Raw genomic sequence first — 23,169 nt, forward strand, 5'->3', positions numbered from 1 at the left:
TCCTAATGGAAAACTGACTTAAGTGTATCCTTCAAATAAGGCTATGAAATAAAGAGGTCTTTCAAATAACCTTCCATACAATAATTAATAACAATATAATTAATTCTAATTTTAATGACATAGATTAATATAAAACATTCTAAATAATTAGAAGAAATAAACAATTGTTTACTACCACGTATTATTTTGCATCATTCCATAAACTTTCTAATATCTAGTAGATATATAATAGTGAGATAATTGAACACTTTATTATTAAAAGAATTATATACATAATTATCATTTTACTTAAATTTATTTCAAGTATTTATTTAACATTGAATTACAATTACAACTGCAACTATATACAAATTTCTTATTCTACAAGAAAAAAGTAATACATTTATAGATTCTTAAACAACTTTATACTACTATTTTTTATTACTCGGAGTTGTGCAGGGAGGGACCTTTCCTGTTATTTTTGGTTTCACTTTACTGCATACAACTATTGTCAGAGCTCCATTGAACTTGGATCAACATTAGATATCTCTACACCCTGACATGGTACACCACTACTACAAGAAAAAATCAATCCTTCTTTAGTTGCCGAAGTTCCTTTAATGTTCTTGATGATAACTTTGCTTATCCTTATTTTTTATGGATACTGGATCATCACAACAATAAGAAATGATTTAAGTTAGTCTTTTAAGCCACGTTGTTGTGCTATATGAAATATTTTGCAACTTGAATAATAAGATGAACACATATATAAATATATAAGAGACCAAATACCTTTTCGGTACATTGGTTCCATGGACAATACTCTTGGTCTATGATGACAGGGTTCTTAACATTATCCATGGTAATATCCTCAAATCTCATGTTAGTAACTATTATTGTTCCTGGCGTACTAGGCCAAGTCTTAATCCTTACTCCATTGTCAGTTACTTTCAAAGTGCAACCCTTAATTGTAATACCGTCAACAAGCTCTTCTTCTTTATACTTTCCAAGGCTTCCAATATTAATACCATGGCCAGGTCCACATTTCACATTTTGGACAAGAACATTCCTACTACCATCACCTAGTGAAACACAATCATCTCTAGTAGCAATGTTTGTATTAAGAACATTCACACCATTTGATCTTCCAATATGGATGCCATCGGTGTTGGCGCTATTATGTGGAGCACTTACTTTAAATCCATCAAATGTGAGATTTTTGCATCCTAAAATGTTAACATGGAAGTGTTTGCTATCCTTGCTAGTAATGCTACGAATTATTGAATTGGTGACAAAGTTGAAAGCAAAATTTTGTTGACATTTGATAAAAGAATAAAGAAATGAATTAAATCTAATTTTGATAAACGCATATGTTAAATTTTATTTGAATTTCAAAAAAAAAAGTATTTTTGTACCATGCCAAGTAGTTTGCAGCTAAATTTTTTTGAACAATCATTTTGTTTCCAAGCATAAGAACCTTGACCATCAAAGACTCCGTTACCAGTTATGCTTAAGCCGTCAACATAGTCAATCCTGAGAATTTTGTCACTGCCAACATCCTGTGACTTTACTGGTGCTTTGATTGTGCTATCAACATAAAGTTCAATAGGAGCCTTACAAGGACCTTTTAAAAGTACATGTGTCATTTGAAATGTCCCTTTTGGAATCACAATTTTTGTATGAGATGTGGATGGACATGCTTTAGCCTAAGCACTTAGCAAAGCCTTAAGAATATGAAAATAACAAAACACTAAAAAGATTGCAATAATAACAAAATAATCCTATAATTTGATATGAAATATGGTTTTGTTCCCATCAAACAATCTCAGTTCCTTTTTAGCACAATATCAAGTATTCATACCTTAGCAATATTTCCATTTGGCTTTCCTCCAAATTGCGATATGTCAAGAGTCGTTGATTGAGTTAAATCAAAGCTAAATACAAAAAAAGATAAAAATAATACGATCATAAAAAATTTCATCTTATCTATTTATTTTCAATTATACTACACTTTGAATTGTGTTTAGTGAATTATTTCTCAAAGATGGATGTTTGAAATTGATTTATAATAGAACAACATGAATCCAAAACCATGAATGTTATTAGTAATTATGAGACATACCTTACTATCTAAATATGTCTTTTCCTTTTTTTAGATTTTCAATATATTTATAGGATTCAGTTATAAATTATTAACTTTAGATCACTCATGAACAACCTATTTTAATTTTTTTCCTACAAAGTATCAATGTTAGAAGAAATAATTCAATTTAAGAAATAAGTTATCAATGTTAGAAGAAATGATTCAATTTAAGAAATAAGTTTTCATTTCTTAAGACAAGATGTTTTTAATCCATACTCTAAATAACAAAATTTGATTTCTAACTATTTCTTTTTCTTCAGGAATATTACTTTTAAAACTGTTATAATTTAACAAAATTTATCCCTTTTTAAAAGATATTTATTGTGTGATATACTATATTTTGAAATAACATTATAACTACTAAGTGAAAATATTGTGTCGAGCGTATGTGTTATTTTTTTTATGGTAATAAAATTTTTATAATTACAAAAGTAAATATAAATACTTTTTATAATTTTATTATTAATAGGTTTTATTTATTTAGTTAAATTTTTTTATTGTAAGTATTACTTTACTTAAAAAATAATTACATTTAAAAAGTGTGAAAGATAAGATAGTGAGAACATGGACTAATTAGGGATATAGAAACTTGGAGTGGCAAAATAAAATTTGTAGTGTAGCAACTTTTCAAGTAAAAAAAAGGAAAGCTAAGTATAGAGGTTAAAATCTTCTATCGTTAGTTATTGATTTACTAAAATTTCTAAAATAAAATCAGGGATGACAACGGAAGGAGGACTGAGATGAGTTTCATTATTTCATCCCCAACCTCGAAGTAAAAATTCTTACTCATCTTCATTCTTATAAATGACAACTATAAAAGTTATGTCATCCTCATCCAAGGTAAGTGGGATACTTGTGCCCATACACATACTTGTTTTCTTACTCTTTAATATTAGTTAATTAATTTTATAAAAAAAATTACGAATAGAAACATTATATTACCAAATATTCTATTTAAACAACATATTAAATGTCAAACATTTAGAATGAAAAGATAATTACATAAATTTTAAATAAGATTACTAAATAAGTCATTGGAAAAATTGTAACAATTATATAAAGTTCTACACAACTACAAATAAATAAAACTTTATTACAACCGAAACAACCTTTAATTTTGAAAATGTTAATGAAACAAACTTGGTACAGTTACAAAATATTTTTAAAAAACTATAAAAAAGAACATATTTAATTTACAAATATTTAAAATTTTTCTTTCTTTAAATTATAATAAAATCTTTTTTTATATATTAATATTTAACTTTGGGTGGGAGGCTTGTGCAAACGAGAAAGAGAAAGGTGAGGGCATTGGCGCTATTTCTGAAATTTTAAAAGTCAAATTGATGTCAGATCCACCCACAAGAGACGTCAATTTCAATTTGATGTCGACCCTAAGGCCAATAGAAGTTAAAAATTGCCAGACCAAGGGTAGTTTCACATTAACGTCTGTTGTGAGGAGTCTAACGTCAATTTTGACGAAATATTTACAAAAGTGCCACTACACATTTTTAATGTCAAATTTTGGGTCATGCAAAGTGGAATTGGTGACATTATAAGCCCTTTTTGTGCAGTAGTGAGTGATACCGCCAATGGCGTAGGGTATGGTAAATGAATCAGAGTCTCCATATTTCTTTGGCATTCCTAGTGGAAAATAGTATAAAATGATTGCAAATACCCCTTTTTTGATCTTTCTCTTTGTGAACGGATCTCCTTAAGGAGTCGAGCATACTGAGGATCTGTTAAATAACATCAAGCAAAGGCATGCAAATTTCCACTTTTTGATTTTCTTTTGACAGTTCTCAGTTAGTTTCAATTTTTTTCTAAGTTTTCTCAACTATTGATGGAAATGGAAGGGGTGTCTTCAATAATCCCTTCTACCCTTTCTCAGCTTCATTCCCTTATACTTTCCAAATAAGTTCTTTTATGCTTCTGAAGGTAACAACTCCAACTTTTGTTATCAAATTCCCTTCTTCCTCATCCTTTGAATTCTTCAGCTAAATAATTCCTTCACTTAGTTGCTTTAGACCTTTGTTTGATCAAACTAATATTTTTCAGAACCCATTTTCCTCCTAAAATCCTTAACAAAATTTGGCCAAGATAGATAAAATATAGGGAAAGATAACCAAAATCATATGCAAATAAAGTCATATCCAAACTTCATTGAAGATAAACTAAACTATTCAATATTTGCTGCATATCCAAACCTTGAAAGAAGTTGGAGGGTGAACTAACTGTAAGACCCAAGGAATTTAAATAATATTTCTTAGCACACGCAGAATATGATCATAATATTGATTCTAACGATCAATCATAAGCAATATCCCATACTCATAAACATGCTATAAATTGTAAACGGAAGCGTACCTGAATTAGCCTTAATGATGATGTTCCCTTCTTATGAACACTACTGATCCACTGATCTTCCTCCTATATAGCACCTTTATTTCCCTTTGGTTTTCTCTCTTGATGGGGATAGAGAGAAAGGAACAGGAACTTAAAAAGTACGTTATGTCTTTATATGCTCTCAGAAGGGGACCACGACCATTTTTAAACTGTTAATTACTTAAGTTTTAGTATTTCTAATTTGGCCCCTCATCAAATTAGAAATTACTTTATGGTCTGTACACAATATTTATTTTCATGACATATGTCTTTAGCAAAAACTTTAATTTAGTGAGATCACTATATTATTTGGCTTAATAAATAATGGCCCTAACACATTTAATTATGTGTCATATATATGCATGACCCAAAATTGCTAACAAAGATAACCAAAATCATATGCAAATAAAGCTATATCCAAACTTCATTGAAGATAAATTAAACTATTCAATATTTGGTTCATATCCAAACCTTGAAAGAAGTTAGAGGGTGAACTAACTGTAAGACCCGAAGAATTTAAATAATTAAATAAATAATTATTTAATAAATGATGGTAGTGGGAGCCTTTATGGCATTAAATTCTGACATGTATGATGTGGAAAAGTACTAGTTCAAGTGGTTTAGAGTACTTAGTTATGTGTGAGGACTTGGGTTTAAGTCCTATGTATGCCATTTATGTGCTATTAAATTTATGATTGTTAATAACCATTTTCATTTTTGGGTCAAGGCTACCATTGTTCTGCACTATAGTGAGAAAGAATTTAGAGTGAATTTGGGTGGTGGGTTAAAGTGTAGAGATTGAATTGGAGAGAACTAAAGCAAGCAATTGGGAGCAAGGTTTAATCAAAGGTTATTCAAGTTAAGCAAGGATTCCAAGTTAGGGGAGTTCCTATTAGGTGTTTTTAATTTTGTTTATCGTACAAATATGTATTTTGTATCATGCTTCAAGTGTATGACCATGCCATTCTCGGACTTTTTCGCGTTTCTGGATTTTTCTAGAAATTTCCTGGCGGCACATGAACTACCACTAGGTGACACATGTGATTAAGCCCAATTTTCTAGGTTTCCCTATGAACCGCCTTGCGGCTGAAGGCGACCTGCCAGGCGATGTATTCGCTGTTGCTAGTTTTCCCTGGTTTGTTTGGTTTGAATTAGATTTTTATTGTACTTATACGATTGCCATGACAAGATTGATCTGTAATTAATTATTTGGTGGAAATTGTAAGAAATCTTAAAGGAATTTGAGGATTCGAGTTCATGTTGGGGTTGGAAATAAATAAGCATGAATTATGTTTATGAATGGTGTGCCGTTTTATAGAAATAATGTTAAAATGAACCAAGCATGAAACTTGTATGATGTGTGCATGTTAGGTTGTGTCAGTGCGAAGGTTAGTATTGCAATTAGGGTGTTGGGAGTCACGATTGGTGCTAGAAAAATCTGGCAGAAACCAGGTTTGGATGCACTGCCTGGCGGCACAGGAACTACCGCCAGGCGACACCTCAGAACAGGGCCAGATTTGATGCTTGTTCTATAATTTGGCGTTTGGGTATTGAATAATTTTATGTGAAAACAGAATTAACAGGTAGGAGGTATAGACAAGTAAAAATGTGTGTAATATGGATAAAGTTTATGTATAACTTTGCGATGGTTGGGGTTGCATTCACATAAAAACAACAGGCCGAATTAATTTAAATGGTTTTTGTATCTAATTGGGAATTGCACTTGAGTTGAAATTGGAATGGTTTATTTTTCCATTGATGTGTGGTATTCTATCAATAGTTTGAGGAAAGATATGTATTAATGGAGAAAATACGCTAAGTGAAGTGTGTCAGTGCAATTCAGTTCTATGACTATGCCTGGATGTATGAAATTGATTTTATGTATGGTGGGCCAGACTATATATGTCATTGTCATTGGCAGGTTGGTGGCTATGTTATTCCTAAAAGTGTATATGTAATATTGGCCATGTTGGTTGCATGATTAAATAGGTGTATTGTGATTTAGTTATGGTATAACTGGATCATCGTAATTGTACCATGATTTTTTTTGTATGATGTGATTGAGGTCCATTAGGACCTGCTTAATGTGCCAAAAACTAGTAGCATTGCACTACTGGTATGGCGCCTGGCGGCTTGCCCAAAGTGTGTAGAATCAAGAGGTCGGAGGGCAAGTAGACACTCGTGCAACAAAGGTCGATCAGTGTACTCACCAAAGTGTGTAGAATCAAGAGGCGTCTAAAATAAGGTTTGAAAGTTGAGGAACTAGGGAATGGGGAATGCTAACAGGGGTTAAAATTTGAGACACTTTAATTATGTCTTGTTGTATTTTTTTTTATTATTGAGCTCACACTTTTTGTGTGTGTTTGGCGATGATCGTGTAACTTATTACATGGGAGCATAGGTTGATGCAAGTGAGCGTGTGGATGCTTAGAGGCGGAGTGGGGGAACGACTATGGGAATTTTACTAGATTTCTTCTTGGAAGTTTTATGGACTATTTTGTATTGGCTTTACAAATACTTTATAATTGTAATATTTGAACGCCGCAGTTTGATTTGTTTTGGCGTGTTGAAATAAATGTTTAAATTTTCCAACATTATGGGAAAGAATTTTATAATAAATGAGGTTTTAATTATTATATTTAGTTGTTTTTTATTTTAAATAAGTAATTTCTGGCTATGACGTTACACTAACCACCTCAAGCCTTGTCGTCGCCATTGTGGAAGAGTCATCCCCAACAATGGAGAACATAGGACTCGAGGCCACTTGAAGGGGTTCAAAACACTCCCTACACGATAACAATTGGTGAAAACGAAAAAGAATCACGCTCAAGGATACCAAGTAACATGCATTTTCCTTAAATGCAGCACAACTTACCTTAGGTGGTGGTCACACAAGTCGTCGCAGTAGCTAGAGAGGCTTGGAAGAGAAAAAGTAAAGAAACTGTGTAGGGAAATGGCTTGTGCAATAGCTTTTGTAACATTTTAAAGCATATTTGCGTCGGATAAGTAGGGCGCTAACATCCTTTGACTTTACTTGCAATAGGGACCAACATCTTTCAACTTTTGTTGTAACAGGGTCGACATCCTTCGATTTCAGTTGTAGTAGGGCCAACGTCCTTCAACTTCGGTTGCAGCAGGGCCGACATCCTTCAACTTTGGTTGCAGTAGGGGCCGACATCAAATCGCAATTGAATGTCTGATTCGTGAGCGGTCGACATCAAACTTGTCATTTAATTTAGAAAAAGGCCATCGGTCATTTTTTACATTTACTTTTGCCTTGGACAAATGTTGGTTTGGAGACGTTATAACCCCTTTTTGTGTTAGTGGTTTCATCATATCAAAAACCAAAATGGATTCCCTCAGATGATGGAATGTATTCTCATCAACTAGGCTAGAGAATCATGGCAGCTGATTGATCAAATCAATTTTCAGCTCATAACTAACATCATTTTGTTCTTGATGAGTTCCCCACCACTTTGATTTGCTGCTCATACTTCCATATGCTAACTCCTTCAGTGACTTATTCTCATATCTAATCATCATGTTGTTTTTCCTCTCCAAATATACAACATAAGAAAAAAAAACTTGCAACAAACAAAGTTATATCAAATAATATACAATCTATGCACACAAATCTAATTACACTATGTAACACAATTTACATATTCACACATTCACTCAATTTCACCGATTCTCAGGAAACGACGCCATTTGTTAAAACCCTTTAGTTACATAAAGAGTAACAAAACCCAATTTCCCCTATAAATGTAATAGAGTGATCAACTAGGGTATCTATCCAAAGAAATGGCCATAAAAATTGGGTGAATTGAGTGTATGGATATGTCAACAAGTGTAAGACAGTGGGGAAATACAAAAGGAATCTAAAACAATCTTAAACTACTTCTAGAATGTAATTGAAAATGATGAATGTGTAATTATTTTATTTAAATGATATATAAAGTAGTTATTATAATATAAGTTTCCTAAAAAGATATGTAAAGTAGTTATTATAATATAAGCAAGTTATATATGATGATTATTTCTTAAACAAATTTATTAAAAAGATTTGAGATTTATTATGTGTGTGTTTTTCTTTATATACAAGATATTTAAAGAAATTTTCTGGGAAACAAAAACAAAAAGGTAGGAAAAGATATATCTAATATTTTATGGTTAATAGAAGGATCACTTAAAATCTTTGAATAGTATATAGTGTATTAAGGATGAGAGTGAAGCCCATCAATATACATATTAAACAAGTAAGTGTTACAGTTGGATGAGAAAGAACTCAACTAAGTAGATTTGGAGGACAAGTAAGAGTAAGATTCAAACTTAGGAAGAAGGGATAAAGTTTTAAATGACAAGTTTCAAAGAGGATGAAGGAAGAAGTGAACAAAAAGGGGTAGAGGGAATTTCCATATTTGCTTTCTTACATTCTTGTTTTCTTATTTTTCTTGTATGTATGTGTTTTGAATTTAAGAACAATGATGCTTTGAGGTTTGATTGGTATTTTCAATTCGTTATTTAAAGCTATGAGGATGAGATTTTTTGAAATTGCATGAGTATTATGGATAAATGAGTTAAAAAGATGGGTTTTTTGAAGACATATATTTTGGAAAGTTTCTACGTGTTTGTGAATGTATTCCACCATAACTGGGGAGACTCCTTGGAAGAGTGTTTTGTTCCACCATAGTCGGGGAGGTTGGCCTATGAGGGCGATGTGTTCCACTTATGGTCGGAGAGGCTACCCTTTGAGGGTGTTTTGTACCATTATAATCAAGGAGGCTGCCCATTGGGGTGATTGTTTAACTTTTGGGTGGGGAGGACCTCTTTTAGGATGTTGTGTGTGCATCTCTGTGAAAAGAATTTAATTTTTATTTATTTATTTTATTGGTTCCTTAAACAAAAAGTTTTGACCTTACTATGTTAGTTCACTCTTCTATTTTGGTGGTTGTGGTTTTCACCTGTGATTATCGTTTTTATATGGAAGTAGATGACCATACATCTGTTGAGGAAGATGCACAACACTAAGGAGAGTGGTCAATATTGGAAAACATTTGGGGCAATTTTTTAATCTTAAGTTTTTCCTTTTTAATGAAGTTTAAGGTTGTAATTTTTTTTTGTTTATTGAGATTTTCAATAAAATAGGAATGAAGTTTTATTCTAAATTATTTAATTTGTATTAATTATAGTTTTTAAGATGAAAAAAAAATTGGGATGTTATAGAATGAACCTAAAGCTAAATCTAGAAACAAGACAATGAAAAATGTATTAGAAATTATGTGATTTAATGCTCTAAGCTTTGGAATCAACTAAAAGTATATAAAAATATACTACAATTCAAATATGCTTTGGAATCTTATGTGATTTAATGTTCATAATGTGTTTTTTGTAATGTCTATGAGAAATGGAAATGTGCTATATACATGTATGAATGATGGAACACACCTAGAATTATCAAACTAACTACAATATCAATACACAATCAACTAACAAATTAATTTTCTCAATTTCAATCTCTAAAGCCAATTTCCAATTTTTTTTTTACAGCAAACTTGATTTTTTAGCTTTTGACATCACGTTTACTATTTATGATTCGTGTGGTAAAGCTGATTTTGATGTAGTCTAAATGCATGGAACCTAATGCAATCACTTAGATAATATCGACGAAATGTACAGAAACTCTAACCAAATCACAAACACAATTTCAATGCCCAAAACATGTTTGGAAGCAAGCAAAACTCGGTCAAGGTGACAACTTTTATAGCAAAATTTTATATGACCCATTCTACGACATACCAAAGAATGAATCAGTTATTTAACAATACAACATGTTTACAATGAACCTGATTGATTATTGAATGGAAGAACTTGACTAAAATATCACTAGGACTAAAATGCCTAATTTTAAACTGGCTTAAAAATGCAATTTGACAACTTAACTACTAAAACTATGAAACATGGAAATCTGAGTTTGAAACTAGAATTTATAGTGTAAATATGTTTTTAATCATCAATGTAGACTTAAACAAGAATGTGAATAAGAGTTCAATAACAAAATGAAAATCAACATCGAAAGCTATGCCAGAACATGTAGCGCACATATTAACTTCCATAAAAGGATTTTGGAATTTTAAAGAAACGACATATAATTTAATTCTAAATTTCCTTAAAAATTTTAAATGGATATGTGTATCACATGAACGACAATAAAATAATAAATGAATTTCAAAATAGTGGAGAAGCACGAGAAAATTGATTTAAAATAGAAAATAAAAATTTCAATCATATTCACATTAAACTTGAAGAATTTGATGGTTCACCTTGATTTCTAAGGATTAAATTTGAATGCTTAGTCTTTAGAAGTCAAATTTGGACTTACTAAAGTTTAGAATGAATATGAAATTATGTTTAGTTAATATTGAAAGAATGATTCATTAACTAATCAAGGCAAATGTAAAATCTGATTTAGAATGAAATAAAGATGAAGAACAATGCATAATAAATGGAAATTTGCGTTAAACAACTACATAACAATCAGAAGAGAAATTGAATTGTTGCAAATGGATTAAATACAACTAAACTGCAATAAAAGAAAGTTTTACAGGACATTATTCAATGGAGGAGGAATGAGTCTCAAGCTTAATGTTCCTAGCTCAATTTGGAGCCTAAGAAAGCATGTCTTCGAACTCTAAGCTCCTAAAAATGATAAAAAGGTATTCCTCGCCTCCATGAAATAAAAATGTGATATACAACGATCTGAACTAAACAACCTACCAACTGAACAACCTCTTGAACCAGTAAAAAGATTTCTGACTATTATAACTACTTTTAACTAATTATAACCTATATCCTAAGTAGCAAGTTTACAAATGACCTACCTTATAAGCTACTAGTCACAATATGTCTTTGAGTGACTTATTTGTGACTATTGGAGCTTCAAACAGGTTGCAATAGGTCACCTTTGATAGTTGTCATCCCGTGCTCGGTCAACTTTGTATAATTGCAGCTTTTTCTTTTTCCTTCTAGTGTGGCAGTAATTTTAAAGTCAATATTCTTTACTTTAACTCCTAATTTCACTCGTTGTTTACTTCCAACAACTCCTCAAGTGAAAATTGGTGCACCATCTAATCATAACATCCTTGAGTAGCTGAAGTGTTAAGGATCATTTTGGACCAATTAGATGTCGAAACATAGTAAGTTCATTTTCTACTCATTTTTCTGTTGAAAAAAAAGAGGAAGATGAACATCTTTCTTCAATAAGGGGTTTTGATGATGATGACTTTTGAAGGAGTATGAAAGACTTGATGATAATGCATGAAAAATGTTGAAGACTTAAAGAAGGCTTGGATTCCAGAGATACATTGAAGACTTAATGGTTTAGTTGTTTAGGTATTGTAATCTATGTATGTTATTTAAAATAATTAAATTAGTATGTCAGGATTCAAAAGGCGAAACCCAAGCAGTAGAGCACTAAGAGAATTTTATTTAATTGCAAAATTCATTGGAATAATCAATTATTCTTAGTGATAATCGATTATCTTAGTTAAAAGTGAATTTTGAGAAAAGCCTCTATGATAATCGATTATCATTGTCGATAATTGATTACCACTACTGATAATTGATTATAACTTGCTGATAATAGATTATCCTTACTGATAATGGATTATCACAACGAAATTTTTTTTTAGAAAAGTTTCTATGATAATCTATTATCATTTATGATAATCGATTATCTAAGCCAGTTATGACTTAAATTTTCATATTTTAACCTAATTTCTAAATAGGCTTCTATAAATAAAGTGGTAGGCTTTGATTTGAAAAAAAGAATTTAGAGAAATCTGAGTACTTGAGAACTCTCTGTGAGAAGGCTTTGGAAAACCTAGTGTGGGTAGAGCGATAACTTTCATCAAGTGGGATCTTAAGTGATTGAGTGTTGTTGAAGTTGCTAGGAGAAGTCGATCATCCTTTGTTTGTTTCAAAGGAGGTGTTCATTCCTTGTGTGATTCAAGGAAGGTGTTTCTTCATCTTTCGTGTGATTCAATAGAGGGTGTTTTCTAAACCCTAAACTTTCTTATCGGTGATTTATTTGTGGTTTATTTTAGTGATTGAGTTAATCTCATTTTTTATAGATTAACAACGGGACGTAAGGTCTTTTGATATGAACTAGTATAAATACCTTGTGCAAATTTTTCTTCCCTACTCCCTTTATTTTATTGTGTTTATTAAAATAAAGGAAAGAGTTTTAATTGAACTTTGATATTAAAAGGGAAAAATTTTAAAAGCGCAATATTTTTAAGATCCCAATTCACCATCCCTCTTGGTTTTTGTCCATTAACAAATTATTATGTTGCTTAATTCTAACATTTTCTTTAAAGCAATATGGTTTTCCCTCTTGCATATGGCTTTTTCTATTGCATGTGACTTTCCTACACTCCAAGAAAATCTTTATCTATTTGTGATCATAAAATCATACGTTGATTGTTGATGGGGTTTCTGTTGTGCAGATAGAGCAAACATTCATTTTGAAGTTATGTAAGGGAAAAAACAATGATAGAAATCTTCCTTCAAGTAAGGGAAGCTAATTATTTAGTTTTTTTTAATTAGAAGTGCTAACTGTAGAAAATGGGAAATTAAGAAAGTTTAATTGAATAAAATTTTAAGGTTTTAGGCGTTGTGTTATGTTTTGTGTGGAATTTTTTTTTTTTTGTATTGGAATGTGGTAGAGTGAAGAAAGATTTTACCCTGTAGGATTTTGCTGAAGAACAAATAGAAATCATGTCTTATGAGCCTTGTGTAATGAGTCAATGTATGTAGAAATGGTAATGAAAGGGTGGGTCATGGCTAGATTTTTTTTCTTAACTGGATTAGAATTGAGTTTATATGATGAAATTGTATCTCTAGATGTTAAATATGTATTAGAATGATAAACTTTTATGTGTTTTGAATTGTTGAGCATATTTATACGAATATGAATTTGTTGTTGGATGTAATTTGGTATATAATATTTAGTGTGGAGAAATGCATTTAAATGAATACTGTCTTTTGAATTTGGGCTAAGATTGATAGTAGTGTTGTAGTGTCAGGGGAATTTACAAAGCTTAAAAATGTTGGGATGGGTAAGTTGTTTTGTAGGTTGATATTAATAAGGTCATGAAGTTTGTAAGACAATGGTTAGAACAACTAGTTTAGAAAATTGAAGAACGAATGTGATTTTAGTATCTTTATGACATTGATTGTTGGCTAATTTAAATGTTGTTGGTATAGTTTTTTGATTTGATTTTCTACTAATCATTTTACTTGAATGTTATCATGAAAATTTTTTAAGTAAAACTTTGCTAGTATATAGAAGTTATTAGAGTGAGGATAAATGTTTTCTTATTGCTTGTGTAAATTGTTTTTAATTAGTAGAAGTGCTTTATAAATTGCTATATAGTTCTTCTTTACGTTTCACAATTTCAAATGGTGACTACACTGATTATGCTTTTTAATGTAGGAATGTTTGTGAAAATTTGTGTGATATTAGTAGTCAAATTAGTTATTTCCAAGGGAATGGCATTGGCGGATAACTCTAAGTACAAATACTTTAAATGATTAATTTAAAACCTTGCTTGAATTAATGATGTTTAGTTAAGTGCTAGTAGCTATTTTCATTGGAAAATACTACTATTTAGGGTGTCAAAGTGTATTGAAGGGGACTTTTGGGAGTGAGACTATCCTGACTCAACTAGTGTTCAACTCACATAGAGCACAAAATCTAGGTGGTGTGAGTTGAAGGAGGCTTAACATAGACGATATGATATGAAATAGGATCATACTTAGAGAGTTATTGAAGTTAACCTTGTAATGGCTTAGTTTAGGGACATTGGTTGGGAGTAATGGAATATCAATGGAGGATTTGGTAGTAAGTATGACAGGTGTAGAGTTTCAAGAGTTCATTTAACACACTAGTCTTCCAGAAATAGAGTCTAAAATTGTTGTTTGAGTAGCATTGGGCTGAGCCATGTGGGCTGATATTTGGTTTATGATTTGATGAATGTGATCTGTTTGGCCCTTTCGCTATTTTTTTTAAGTGAGATGTTTGGATAGCGCAATGTGGTTTGATGTTGGATAATACATGTTTAATGATTAAGAATTTTGTGAGTTTTTATGTTGGACTTTAAAGAGAAGGTTTACTAAATGAGTAATTAAGAAGTAAAGATATGGATAAACGAGGAAGGAATTTTGATTTAATGAATAACTAACACTTATATTATATATATATATATATATATAGACACACACACACACACATATATATATATATATATATATATATATATATATATATATATATATATATATATTTCATTGGTTAAATCTAAGTATTTTAGGATTTTACAATAATTGTTTATTCTTTGATCTAAAAATATGTGATAACTTGAGTGACAAATTTTATTTACATAACTCTAATCTTTTACAGACACTAGCATGAATAGATTGCTACGTGATGTAAAGCAATTGAAGTGTATTTGAATATAGATGAGAATTTTGTTCAAGGGAAGGTATTTAAGTTATGAGAATCAATGGGGTTCCTATAACGGAAATTAGTTTGAAAGATAACCATTTTGAGGTGTCATAGTGAGTTAACCTTGTTATATGGAATGGACATATGTCCTATTATGTAGGGTTGGAAAAGTGGGTTAGGCTCGACGACCTAACTCGCCAATATGACCAAAACTAGACAGGTCAGGTTAGATATTTTAACCTGCCAGCTCGGTTCGCACAAGCCGTCAACCCACTAAGCCAACCCACGAGTTCAGTCAGATTAGCCCGCAGCTCGTTTAACAATGAAATAGAAACCTTTTTTTTTTTGCTTGTGTGAATGCAAGAGCGACCCACACACCACTCTTTTCTCAATGCAAAAATCCCATCCCATCTCATCTTCTTAGAGCGAAGTAAGGCAGAGTAAAGGGAAGCAGGGCGGAGCTAGATTAGCGACACTAGAAGGTTTGTTTTCTAATCTTGAAATTTGTGAATTACAACTTAAAATTGGGAAGTTTGAGATTTTCTTTTGTAATTGCTCTGTCCAGCACACCCCGTCCTCCCCTCTCGCAATCTCTAGAGCCGCCTTGAGCATGGAAGCATCAACCTTGATTATGTTAGGCTTGTGATGAATTCCCTCCCCAGTGTTGTATTAAAAAAGTGTTTCATTGTTGTTTTTACCTTTAATGATAATAATTTGAAAACTATAATGGCTTCCTTATATTTGTGATGCCTTTAATCTGCTGAATTTTTCCAAACAGATTAATTAATAGATGATCTAAAATTTTCATTGGTTTGTGATTGTGATTGTTATATAAACATAATTACTTTTCGTAGTGATGGGTTATTTGTGGAGAAGATGATGAATAGTTAAACTGAGATTGGATGGTTTGCGAATATTGGTAGAAAAGTGTGCTTCTAATCTTGTACAAAGAATGTGAGATTGGATGGTTTGTGACAAGCCCATGTAGTCATTAAAAATATTATACAAGAAATTGAAAAAAAAAATTAGGCCCTTTTAACCATAAAAAAGAGGCAAAAAAAATATGAAAAATTGGCAGGCCAGCTTGTCAACCCTCCCAATAATGGGACGAGTTGGATATCTTGGCATTTTAATAATGTGTGTGCAATGAAAGTAAAAAACTTTAACGTAATGGGGTTAAAAGGACTATATCTAATTATTTTTAAAGTTTGGAGACCAAAATATATCAAAATTTTGGACATAGAGGAATTCCAATTTTGCTTCAAAATTCAGAAACTAAAGACATATTTAACTCTGAGTAAAAGTAAAAATATGAATAGATAAAGAAAAAAAACTTATACAAAGATAAGTTATTTATGAAAAATAAACAAAAATATTTTGGCTTAAATAGTTATTTGGTCCTAGTTTTGGTTAAATTTTTCAATTTGGTCATACTTTAGGATTTTTTTCAATTTGGTCCTAAATTTCAAAAATATTATTCAATTAAGTCCTTTTATTTAACTCTGTTAAAATCGTTAACAGAATGTTGTATATGTGTCACTCTTCCACTGACGTGGTACACTATACAGTGACTTGGCCGTTTATTTACTGTGACAGAATGACCTGGTGTTTAATTGAAAAGGGGATTAGGTTAACGAATTTGAGGAAATTGGGATTATGGTTAGGGTTTGCTATTGGCAGAAAATTTGGGGAGGGATCGTTGTTAGGGACGAAATTGGATTGAACAATTTTTTTTTAAATACTTTTGATCTTGTTCTTTACAAGACTTCAAGAAAAGGTACAGCCTGAAACCTCGGTCATAATTTCTTGCTAAACATTGTTTCCATTGTAAGTCTTTCTCATCCTTGTTTCACAATTTTATCCTTTGCTAGAAAATGAGACATTGGATAGGGTTTGACGAAACACCATTTCTAGGCTTGTAATAAGAAACTATGTTGTTATTGCAGAACTCCTTGGCTTCAACTCATGTATCCAATCATGTTTGGAGTACTTAGAAGCAGTCCCTTAGAGTGGAGAAGAAGAAGAAGAAAAGGTGATTTCAACGAGTTTCTCTCGATACTTCCAATGCCCCAAAAGATACCCTCTCTCACATCGTTTAACTTGTTCTGAAAAGCAATGAGGAGAAAGGTCACCAAGAGATGAAATCCATTGTTCTAAAGCTGCTTAGGGAGAACAATAGTCTTCCAAGTTCTGCAGATTCAGTGGACATCTATAATTACATGATTTATAAGTCATGCAGAAAGTGTTTGGATTCATTATTGTGTTTGTTCAACCAAGCTGCAGAACCATAGTTCAAAGACATGCCCAGCGATAACAAAGAACCTATAGTAAAACATATAATTTTTTCCCAGCAGTGAACCCTGATCACAATTTCCTCTAATTTGTTACCCTGTCAATTAAACAACATGTCATTTTGTCACAATAAATAAAGGCAATGTCATTGTACAGTGCACCGCGTCAGTGGAAGAGTGACACATATACAATGTTATGTTAATAATTTTAACGGAGTTAAGTAAAAGGACTTAATTGAATGATATTTTCGAAATTTAGGACCACATTCAAAAAAAATCCTAAAGTACGACCAAATTGAAAAAACTTAACCAAAACTAGGACAAAATAACTATTTAAGTCAAATATTTTATAAACAAATATCTTTGAAAAGAAAAATAAAGATGATATAGTTTTAAGTGACAGTATTAAATAGTACTTTAAATAAAGATTTATAAATAATGGATTTAGGTAAACAATCTAAAGTGAAAATCTACTTTACATACTTATCCACTCTTCAAATTCTTTAAGTTTTTTTTATCTATTTTATATTCACTCATTTGATAAAAGAAATGTACAAGATTCACTTTTACATACTGAATTTGAAAAATTGATTTTTTTAATAAGCATATGAATGTTCTTTATAAATCTTACTTGTCATACTAAAATTTATTATTTTTCATAATTTTTATTTTTTAATTGATAAATTTTCATTAATCTAATTTAAAAATCTTAAGATTGTTAATATGTTTTACAGTTGTCATAAAAAAATATTACATGATAATTATTCTTATATTATAAATATCTTTTTTAAGTTTCAAATACATTACCCTTACATCATAGTGTAACGTCCCATTTAATAAATAAACTTAATTAAATGAAACACCACACAATATAATATAAAGAGCAAGGTCTCAGAGTATTAACGTTACTCCTTACAAATAACCAAGGTACTAAAATGAAGTACAGAGGCACACCATGATGCCAATACAAAACAGAGTAAGAAGTTTAACGGTAGCAAAGCAAGTACCCCAAGGGCAAAGAAATACATGGGCTACAACCCTAAGGTAAATTCAGAAAAAGTGGGGTTCGTCCCAATATGAGCTATGTAGTGGAATCTCCATTATCCTGTTGACCACGAGGAGTTCTCGCATCTACTCACATCAATAAATTGATGATCATCGCAAAGAGAGAAAACTACACACACAGAACATACAACAAGTAGAAAGGGTAAGTTAGAGTCGGAAAAACATGTTATCAGACGATTGCATACACTTTCATAATCAAAGATACATATTAAAACCAATCATGTGATGACTCGAACACAATACACTAAGACTTAAGACACGACTTATCCGGATATATATAATTAGTCGCATTCACCAGATGCTTGCACTTGTGGTGGCCTCTACTACTCTGTAGAGCCAATTGCTAATGACTTTCATCCTACCACTCACAAGGTTAGCCTTCAAAGATCTAAGGCCTCCTGTTACTCTTACCACTTGAGTCAGTACGCTCTACGTGAGACTAACTGACTCTTTAGAGTGTCAAAATGTCAGGATGCAATCCTTATCTTGAATCCTTACTAAATTATATAATGAGGCACCACCACGAACTTCGTGGAATTACGTCCTGACCACACCAGAATCATGTTTCTCCAACCAACACAAAGCCATTATACATACCAATTCCATGTTAACATTTTTAACCAATCATCCCATTCATGTTGCATGCCGAGATCATGCCATACTCATCAATGTCAGTCCATAAACCATCCAATACATGCAAAATCACTCATTTCATGCTTTAACATAATAAATCCAACCAAACATATGGCAAACACCCAAGAATAGAGAAGAAAATAGGTCCTGGGAACACTCTCGCCCAGTTCTCGCTTAGGCTGAAAGGCCTCGCTAAGTTCAGTCACTCAACCATACCAACATACAGTTCATTTTCATACCATCAGAAGCTTCACACAAGCATTCAAAATCACGAAAAACAACAGACAAGCAAATATGACTTAAATCGTGAAACCCTAACTTCCCTTACCTAGAAAGAGTTATTGTGAGGGTTTGAGTATGACCAGAGAAGCACCACAACTCCTAGGACAACTTAGTGAGCTGGAAAAATGGCGGACAAATAGAGAATGAGGTTATCATGACGAACCTCAATTAAAATCATGAAAAACAAACCAAAGGAGAAGAGTATGAACTGAAAATAACTTACTTGAGTGGAAAAATGGCTTGAACTCACTTGAAGACGAATGAGTTTCAAAACCTTAGCAGAGCACTATTGAGGGGAAAAGGAGAGGAGCAAGGTGGTTGTTTCTGAAAAGTAAAGAGAATGAGATAGTTAGGGAAGTTTAGGGTCTTTGGCTCCTTGTGGGGCAGTCCTAGGCCCAACTGATTTGGGACAACCTTAAACATTAGGGCTAAAATATAAGTGGACCTTACACACATTGAAAGAGATTGTTGTAAAAATGAAAAAGAAAAATACATCAAGTAAATATAGTTTAAGAAAACCACAAATGGAGTCATTACAATTAACTCTAAAATAAAAGAGTAATAAAACTTAAATAAATAAAAAGTGTACAATTATTTTGAGTGATATTATAAACAACATATTTGTATGTTGGTATGTGTATTTACTTTCTTTTGTAATAATAAAAATAATAAAATTATTATCATTATTATTGTATATTTTATAATTATAAAATTAAACATGAATAATTTTTATAATTTTATTATAAATAATTTATTTATTTTCTAAGTAATTTTATAATTAAAGAAATGGTTAAATTAAAAAACAGTCAAATTAAAATAAAAAATACTTAAATTTTTAAAAAATATTACTTAAAGAGTGAATTTGTTAAAATAATTATTTTTTTATAAATATTTTATTTAAAGGATAAAATTAAAAATAAATATTGACAATAAAAAAACAAATATGTTTATATAAATATAAATAAATTAAAAGTACAAATAAAAAGTTTCTGTATATTTCGGTTAATAACAAAGAATATATTAAAAAGGTAATATATAATATATATCACGAATAGTTTTCATTTAGCTATGAACATTCTCCATCGAAGATGATTTGAAAAGTTATGATTAATGTTTTTCTCTCTAAATACTTAATACAACAATATATAAAAGCAGTCACCCTAATCAGTACACCATTTCGTTTTTATAATATTAGTAAAATCCGAATAATCGGCTTAGTAATATTTTCATTATCATTATGATTATAATGATTTCAATTTCTTCCCCTATTCAAATAAATATCCTCAAGATTACACTTTCATAAAAATAATTAGTTAATATTCTTTTTACTATTAAATAGATAACAAGGCATATAATAGTAAGAATCACGAATAATATATTGATTGTTGAGGGGAAAAGTGGGATAAGCATCTTGAATTTGAAAAGTGGGATAATTGAACATATTTAAGATAATAAAGAAATTAGAAAAATGATTTGTATAGTGGAGAAGAATATTAAAGCTAAAAATTTTATATTGAACTTTGTTGGCATGTGTGAAATATGCGGAGAATATACCTCGGGAGTTTCAAAGTGAAAGGAATCTGGAAACATGAGATTCGATACGATTTTTCTTTCGTATATATGTTCTGTCGTCATAAAGATAAAGTTGGCCTTTCGAGGCTCTAATGGCCAAACCACAAACACATTTTCAATTCTCTCCCAACTCAACTACTTCATCTACCATTCTTATCCATCCTCGTGATTCTTTTATTTCATCAAAATCAGAATCCGTTTTCACTTGTTCACACATTTATTACACCGTTAAAATACAAATGTGATAGTATTATCATTATAACTTTTAAGAAAACCCATATATCCATGAACATAAGATATTCTTGAATAATGAACATGGTTTTTTAACCATTCGTTTCATTACATAGTCTCTTAAATATCGTAAATATTAAAAATTCCACCGAGATAAAACGATTTTATAATATATAAATTAATAAACATCTATCTTATAAATTAATTATATGGAGTTGAGTTAGATTTAAAATACTATTTTTAATAATAGAATTATTGAAAAGCAATATTAATTTGTGAAAGAGTTATTTCATATATTTCTATTTTTTATTTAGATATAATTGAAGTTATGATGCAAAACATTATATTTTTAACATTTATATTTTAACATATTTCATTTAAAAAGTTCAAATTTGTTTACATTAATATTTTATTGAGTAATTTAATTTGATTAATACATAAAAGCTATATTTTTTTCTCTAAGCTTATATTTTCAAATAGTTTAATTTAAAATTTATAAAAATAAAATATAAAAATATCTACAAGTATCCATGAGGACATATGAATATAATAAAAAATTAACAAAAATATTTTTAAGATATCTGGCAAATAACAAGATAGGTTTTTCTAGACGGAACGGATAATAAGTTCGTATTATTTGTATCTGACTCGACTCATCATCATCTAATAATTACGATATGATTATATAGTCAAAGTTTGTATTGTGTCTTTTCGAATAGTTCCTTTAGATTTTAAAATTAATTATCAAGATAAAAATCATTATAACAAAAAAATTGCTCATGGTTAAAAATTACCCCTCGTTAAGAGGTTCTTTATTTTTATAAATGCATTTTCAAGTTATATCATAATAATTTATGTAAGGAAAATAGACAAATATTGAGTTTGGTTTTCAATTGATTATTTTTGGACTTCTAAGAATAACATCACATTCATGATTAAAGTAGACAACTCTTCAACTTTAAGATGAGAATTAATCTTGACCTATGATGCACAGATTGTATTGGATACGACATGTATCCGATACATCAATACGTTAATTTTTAAAATAATAGGATACGATACGTGATAGATACGTCATATATGAATAATATAAAGTGTACAATAATTCTTACAAACATAATAAATATATAATTGTTAATGTATGAATCCAAATTTTCCAATTAGAGACCAATTATTTTGGTAGTCAAAACCTTGTAGTTAATGTTAGTGACCAATTTTAAAATCAATTTATCATTGAAACTATTTTAATTATCAATTTAGAGACCAATTATAATTTGTTGGAACTATTTTAGTTGTCAATTTGGTCACTATATAGTGACTAATTATTTTTTATCACTAATTTTGGTCACTATTCAAAGATTTTATTGTAGTGTACTACTACTTTATAAATTAGATACTTCATTGATAAGTATTGTTAAAGTATCCTAAAGTATCGAACACAGATACGTGTCGGATACGGATACGTGACCCATATTAAAGTATCGGTGCATCGTAGATCTTGACTAATTTTTTTTTTTGGAAATTACTAGTTTTTATTAATATACGTTAGTTATGTTGTATTTTGGTTTGTATATAATTAAATAAATGTCACATCTTTCGGCAATGGCAACCCATTCCCATGATTCAGACAATTACACTAAGCATATCATATTATCATAACATCTAAAGTTGAGTCTAATAGAAGAAAATGATCTCTCAAAATGATAAATTAATGTTTTAATGATATCGGTTAACAAAAATGTCTTAAATAATTGTTTAATTGTGTCTTAAATGAAAAGACAATATATTTGATAATATGTTGGATATCATTAATTAATTATATTATATTATATATATGCAATATAAAATATAGTTTGGATTGGTTTATGATTTTATTTGAGTTTGTTTTATTAAGATCGTCTAGTTTTGGTATGTAATAATTGTTCCTTCCATGATCTATAAATGTCTGGAAAGAAAATAAGTGGTTGAAAACATTACATGAATTAGAAAACTTACAACCCAATCATGTCATGATCAAATATATTGACATATTAAAATGATGTGTGAAGGTTGTAAAAGATTTATTTTAAAGGACCAGGACGGGA

General features: G+C 30.4%; 1 pseudogene; it reads right to left on the reverse strand.

The window, feature by feature from the left end:
* Positions 1–410: 410 nt before the first annotated feature.
* LOC114174514 overlaps positions 411–23,169 on the reverse strand; it is a 49,992-nt pseudogene continuing 27,233 nt past the window's right edge.

Source organism: Vigna unguiculata, chromosome 2, assembly GCF_004118075.2.
Source record: "Vigna unguiculata cultivar IT97K-499-35 chromosome 2, ASM411807v1, whole genome shotgun sequence".
Taxonomy (NCBI): domain Eukaryota; kingdom Viridiplantae; phylum Streptophyta; class Magnoliopsida; order Fabales; family Fabaceae; genus Vigna; species Vigna unguiculata.